General features: G+C 45.7%; 1 long non-coding RNA gene across 1 annotated transcript; it reads left to right on the top strand.

The window, feature by feature from the left end:
- The first annotated feature begins 1,335 nt into the window (after positions 1-1,335).
- LOC123184491 (uncharacterized) lies at positions 1,336-2,888 on the top strand. The gene is made up of 2 exons (XR_006492979.1): positions 1,336-2,299; positions 2,421-2,888. It is a non-coding gene; the product is annotated as an uncharacterized lncRNA (long non-coding RNA).
- Positions 2,889-7,108: the final 4,220 nt, after the last annotated feature.

Genomic DNA, 7,108 nt, shown 5'->3' with positions numbered 1-7,108 from the left:
GCATGGACCCCATCCCCGCACTCTTTGTGTTGGTGGCCTAGATGTCCGCAAACCGCACACCAATCCGGCAATCTTTCATATTTAACTCTAAAGATGACTCGCTCCATCGAATCCTTCTTCCTTATTACCAGTGAGACAGTGTTCTTCAATGTTTTAGTGACATCGATCCTGACTCGAACTCTAGCAAAATTTCCTTCAAAATCCGGGGATCTAGGCTCAGCATATATGAATTCTCCCACAGTCGCCGACAAAGCTTTGACCTTAGAGAAGAAGCCATCCGACAGGTCGTGGATCTGAATCCAGATGTCCAATTTATTGAGCTCTATAGACGACGGCTTTGTGAAGCCATCGTACTCCGAGAGAACTACTGCTTTCCCCTTGAAGTTCCAAGGGCCATCCCCCATAACCCTCTCCCAGTCACCCAGGCAGGAGAATTGCATTGAGTACATATTATCTTCGAGTGGTCTAATCTTTACCTCCTGAGCTAGGTCCCAGGCCACCCTCATATTCCTATAAAACCAATATTGGCTATATGTTTTCTCTGTGTGAACCCTAGCTAGAGCCATCCAACGTGTCTCTTCCTTCGGCAGCTCGGTGTCTTCCACCACGACATCAACCAGATCATCTTCTTTCAGGCCAAGTTCCTCCATCATCGCAGCCAGATTGGACGCAGCCGTACTCGATCCAGATGCAGTCGAATCCATCATGCGCTTGCTCGAGGGTAGGGATCCGCGAGCGGTAGGTCCCAAGGAAGTCCCCGCCCTCCCCGAACGCCGCGGTGGCCACGGGCCACAGCGATCGCCGGAAGGGGGTGAACAGCCGGGGAGAGAAGATCCCTACGGTGCCGGCGTCGCCGTCGCTCGAGGGGAGAGAGAAACCCTAACGAGAGGGGAGTTTTTTTTAAGCCTGCAGATTACTAGAACCGGGGGATTACCTAATGATGCTCGTCGGGTGGTTAATGTGATTGAAGGCCACTTGTCACCGGCCGTGAAGCCTGCCATGGTATAATGCACCTTGGACGATTGGTGTCAAGGCCCATCCTCCAACACCTCAGGTTCCTAATTAAGGAAGAGACCACAAAATGAGCAGTGAGCCTCTTTCATCAGTGTATGTACATAGGCACTGGCGGAGCGTCGTGGGGACAATTCCGGGCTGTGGCCACCCCTTCTGTCGGCGCAAAAAATATATTTATAGGATACACGGCCCATTTTCATGTCCCGCGGTGGACTAGGACGATCGTCAGCCCGTGACGAGGGAGGAGCGAGTGGTTCGCCGCCCCATCCCCGTTCCTCTGGTCGCCCCCCATGGTGACTGCTGCCACTTCCAGGTCTTCCTCCTCCTCTCAACTTCTCCTACCCTAGTTCCCTGAGTGGCCACATGTTCTTCCTCCTCGGCTCCTCCTCATCTCCATTCTCCACTAGTCCCCTACTCCCCTGACCCCCTGAGCAACTGCTCGAGTCCCCTCCCAATCCAGTCCCCAAATCCACTTTGTATGCTTGCTCTTTTCTTCTAGATCCTTTCTCAAATCAAGCAGTAGCAAGTGAGTATCAAGTGGATCTGCAGGCTATACCTGCAAATTCGCGCGAGAGGGGGTGGTTGGGGGGGACGGGGTGCTGGCGATTCAGTTTTTGCAAGTTGCAAGCTGGGAGCGATGACTCCATTTATGTTATGTGGCTTTAAGTTTCAGCAATTCTATCTTGACATGTAAATTGCAGACCACCTTTATTTCTTTATTTTAGATGGTCAGGGTAAGTAGATTACTTCAAGTAAAAGAACAAATGTGGAATTACTATTTTTCAGTTGATAAAAATTTGTTTACAAATTCCAATTTAGGTAGCAATGGGCAGAAACAGAGGAACATCTATGCATTCATTTTTGCTGAATCTTTAGTGAATCATTCACTCCATGAACTTGCACTTTCTTGCTTTTACTTGCTATTTTTTTTCATAAATCTGAACCTGTTGGCCCCCCTCATTTTTGGTTCACGCTCCGCCACTGTACATAGCTGAATTCATTAATGTGAACAAAGTTCAGTTAGTTTCTAGTGTACCAGATCAGAACAGAGGCATGCTCCTGGCATGTGGAGAGTCTGGTGAGTCGTCAACTTTTTCAAGGAAGGGCCACAAACCAGACTTGTCAACTGAATCTGGCTCATCTCTGCAGATCAACTCGCATGCCGTCTCGAGGTTGGCAACGATGCCTGATATGGCGGGCCGGTCCTTCCCGACAAACTTCACGCAGCATCGTGCAATCTGCGCCACACGCTTCAGTGCGTGCAGGTGCCATGGCGTTGGCTCCGGTACAGGTCGCCTATCTAGCATCTCCTCAATATTATCGGCCTCAATGATGGGGAGTGCAAAGGATGCCAGATCTCTATTCATCTCCTCCTTTTCTTGGGAAAACGCCTTTTTCCCTGTCAGAACCTCAAGCTTAACCACGCCGAGGCTGTACACGTCGCTCGCCGGCTTCAGATGACCTGTGTGAAGGTACTCAAGGTCGATGTACCCAAGTGTGCCTCTAGCTGTGACATCCAACCACGACATCAGATGTTCCGAAGACGAAGGGAGGGGCCGTAGCCGGGGAGGTGCCGGCGGCTGGCGCCGAGGAGGTGCCCGGCGACGTGACCGAGCTCGTGGCGGCGGAGGAGGAGGAGGTGTCGTCCGCGGCCATGAAGAGGGTCCTGGCGACTGATACCAAGTTGGAAAGTGTTTGTGCAAATTTCCTTGATTGATTCTGTTACACATGAGAGTATACATAGAGAGGGAGAGAGAGTCCCAAGAGTTGAGGCACGCAGGCCATGCGGGAGACCTCAGATCCTACAATCTAGGATCGATACAACGTGATAGTACAACGTTACAATTGGTACAAAAATATACAACTTAACATTCTCTGCATGCCGCTGCCATTTGAGCGGACGAGACTTGCCTGCTCCCCCGTCGTGTGCCTATCCATGCTCCCGTCTATGTGGCTTGATTTGATTGGAGCAAAATAAGACCCGGCCCCACTCCCTTAAAATCAAGGGGGGAGATGATTAGATTAGGAAGAAAAAAGAAAAAAAAGACAGCCGTAAGATTAAGTGGGAGCACGGGGAGGGAGCAGGCAAGCCAGATCCCATTTGAGCTCGGGTCTGCTCAACTCAGTCCTCAGTGCGCGCCTGCATTCGAGCCCCGAGTGCAGATCGGCTCCGGGACCGTAGTCCATGGAGAACAGAGGAAGCACGTAGGCATGGCGTAGCGTTCGTCGTCGAGGCGCGCGTACAGGGTGGGGCGGCACTAATGGATGATCGAGTGTACAGAAAACGCGGGACTCGTCAAGGACGTGGCCTGTGGTGCTTCCATGGCGGCGAGAGTGAGGGCACGGAGGAATTGCACTATGCTCTGCTGTACGCAGAACATAATGGCAAGATCTTGTACACAGAATACGCTGATCCAGCCTCGCTCTGCTCTGCTCTCCTGCATGCAGAGCATATATAATGGCAGCTCTGGCGGAGCAGGTGGAGGTCGGCGAGGCTTTGGAGCACAAACAAGAGTCCATTATGCACCAGCGACGGCGTCCGCGGTGCACGGCCGGCAGCGTGGAGAAATGCCAGAGAAGAAGCGAGGCGGAGGGGCGTGCTCAGTGACACAGATGGTTCATTGTTGTTAATGGTAGATGGACACAGAATTCTACTTCAGTGACCAACGTAGTAAAAGAACTTCTACAAACAAGTTTATTAGTAGATACTCAGAGTGCATTTTACTCTTCATTAAATTTGTGAGAAATATTAAATGCAACATCTAATCCATGTATCTATAAGTATACTATGATCCCTAATTTTAGCTCCCTCATTTGATTGAGGTGTTCGATTTCGAATCTAGTTCATGATTTTAACTGGGCCAACGATTCTAATTGAGGTTATTTTGAATTTGGTTCATGAGGTGTTCAATTTTGAATCTGGTTCAGAATTTTTACTGCGTCAATGATTTTGATTGAAGCGTTCAATTTTGAATTTGCTTCGTGATTTTGATCGAGCCAACGATTTTTTAAATCAATCGGCAACAACCAGCCTATAAAAGTACATGAGTCCCGCACAACCTCTCATCACCTGGCAAAAATGAATCATCAACATATGACACCGTAACACAATTTAGTACATGTGGTCGTCAGCGCAAGAAACTTTCCCACATACATGTGGGTTGATTAGCAGATAACACAAAATCTAAATTTTAGAAAGGGCCCACCAAAACAATGTGTTATATAAAAAAACATACACCATCATCTCTCTCTCACACCAAACTGAATAAATTCTATTATGATATTGTAAGAAAACAGACAAAATAGCAAAGCGCGCCCAATCATAATAGTAACATTAACTAGTCACATCCATTGACTCAATCATTATATGGGACATCTAATGACAGTGACTTTTTACATCCATTAAATTTATAAAAAGCATAGTTAAAACATTTAGGGACACCGATGTCCATTGAAGTCATGATAAGCATTAGATAGGACCCGCTGAAAATGACATTTCACACATATAAAGAAGCATTGAGCCGCAACGAAAATAGCATTCACACCAATAGAGAATATTATACCTCATTGAGAATGACATTCACACCTACAAAGAGTATTGGACCTCACTAAAAACGACATTCCACACCTATATATAATATTGGACCCCATTAAAAATGGCATCCACGCCTATAAAAAATATTGAACCCTACTAAAAATGACATTCCACGCCTACAAAGAAAGACATCCCATGTGGAGCACTCCCTTTTAAGTTGCTCAAAGCAACCAATAATCCTACATATAGGTAACCAGGTATGTAACCTTACTTAATGTTCCTACACCGCCTCTCCACCTCCTTCGTGGGTGAACGACGCCGGTCGCCCAAAATCGCCTCCCTTCCTCTACCGTCAAATTGGTAGGTGGACACAAATACGAAATATCATAAATGTAGGGTGCTCAAGGGGAGGGGCTCTTTGCGAAAGACACCACGGTTGGGTGAGCTTTTTTGCCTTCTGGACGCGTGGACTGGTCGAAACATGACACCGCGGTTTAGAAAAGAAATTACGAAGGGTGGGGTTGTGCCATGTTCTCTTCCAATCAATCAAAGAATGCCAAACCCACGCTCTTACGTAGCTTTACGTGGAATATCTACGTAGATGTAGCAAAGCTACCAAAGTTGCAAAAAAAAAAAATTAACACGCTGGGAAGACTCACTGGCTCGTGGCCGGCCGGAACGGCAGTGTGGGAAAATGTGGGAGAAGAAGGGGTTCGGAAGGCTGGGCTCAAGGATATCCATTGGCGTATGATCGAGGTGGGTGTGGTCTGAGGGCACCGAGGAATTGCAATCTGCTCTGCTGTATGCAGAGCATAATGGCACAATCTGTACACAGAATACGCCGATCTTTTGGCAAGTCTAACACTTCAGAAATCTGTATGCAGCTCGCTCCATCTTTTGGCAAGTCTGACGGAGGAGGTGGATACCGAGACTTTGGAGCACAAACAGAGTCCATTATGTGCACGGCCGGCACCGTGGAGAAATGTCAGAGAAGAAATGTCAGTGAGCATGCTGAGATAATCTGGACACAACATGCGTCGATTAGCAAATCTGACTTAATGTGGTCAAAGCTCTACTCATCTTATCAAGTCTGACAAAATGGCTAGGCAGTTTCATTCTTGTTAATGGAGTTAGCACAGATGGTTCATTGTTATTAATGGCAGATGGACACATAATTCTATTCAGTATATGACGTGCCCATCGACCAACTGCTCGAGTATACACTGATAAGTATAAGAACTTTTACCAGCAAGTTCATTAGATACTCAGAGAGCATTTTACTCTTTATCAAATTTGTGAGAAATGTTAAATGGAACATCTAATAATCCACCTATAAACCATAAATACACCATGGACCGTAATTTTAGCTCCCTCGTTTCAATTGAGGAGCTCAATTTCGAATCCAGTTTACGATTTTGATTGGTCAATGGTTTTAATTGAGGTTATTTTGAATTTGCCTCATGACTATTATTGAACCGAGGTGTTCAATTTTGGATCCGGTTCAGAATTTTGACTGGGTCAATGATTTCGATTGATGTGTTTAATTTTGGATTTGCTTCATGATTTTGACCAAGGCAATTATTTTTTAAATCAATCGGCAACAACTAGCCCATAAAAATACATAAGTCCCGCGCAAACCACTCATCACCTGGCAAAAATGAATCATCAACATACGACACCGTAACACAACATAGTACATGTGATCGCCAGCGCAAAAAACTTTCCCACATACGTGTGGATTGATTAGCAGATATTCAAGAAGAGCCCACCAGAACACTACGTTATATTAAAAAGGAAAATATACACCATCACTGCCTCACACGCCAAACTAAATAAATTGCATTATGATATTCCAATAGCACAAACAGCACAGGGAAGCGCGCACAACCCTACTAGTGACATCGACTAGTCATATCCATTAAATATGTGGAAATCATTAGGTGAGACATCCAGTGACACCAATTTTTTGCATCCATTAAATTTACAAAAAAGCATAGGTGAAACAAGGACACTGATGTCCATTGAAGTCATGATAAGCATTATCTAGGATCTGCTGAAAAATGCATTTCACACATATAAAGAAGCATCGGACCGCACTAAAAAATGATGTCCATTAAATCTACAAAAAGCATAGGTGAAACATTTAGAAATAGTGATATCCATTGAAGTCATGATAAGCATTAAACATGACCCATTGAAAATAACATTTCACACATATAAATAAGCATTGGACCGCGCCGAAAAGTGATGTTCATTAAATTTACAAAAAAACATAGATGGAACATTTAGAGACAATAAAGTCCATTGAAGTCATGATAAGGATTAGATAGGACCCGCTAAAAATGAAGTTTCACACACATAAAGAAGCATTGGACCACATTGAAAGTAACATTCACACCCATCTAAAAGCATTGGACCCCGCTGAAAATGACATTCCACACTTAGGGAGAAACATCGCCAAGCCATCCCATGTGGAGCACTCCCTTTTAAGTGAAGTTGCTCAAAGCAACACGGTTGCAAATTTCTTTTTCAAGTTGCTAGGAACAGTCCTGGGTTCGT

Source organism: Triticum aestivum, chromosome 2A (assembly GCF_018294505.1).
Source record: "Triticum aestivum cultivar Chinese Spring chromosome 2A, IWGSC CS RefSeq v2.1, whole genome shotgun sequence".
In the NCBI taxonomy this organism is placed as follows: domain Eukaryota; kingdom Viridiplantae; phylum Streptophyta; class Magnoliopsida; order Poales; family Poaceae; genus Triticum; species Triticum aestivum.
Note: the sequence above shows the minus strand (reverse complement) of the source record. Positions and strands in the feature narration are given on the sequence as shown.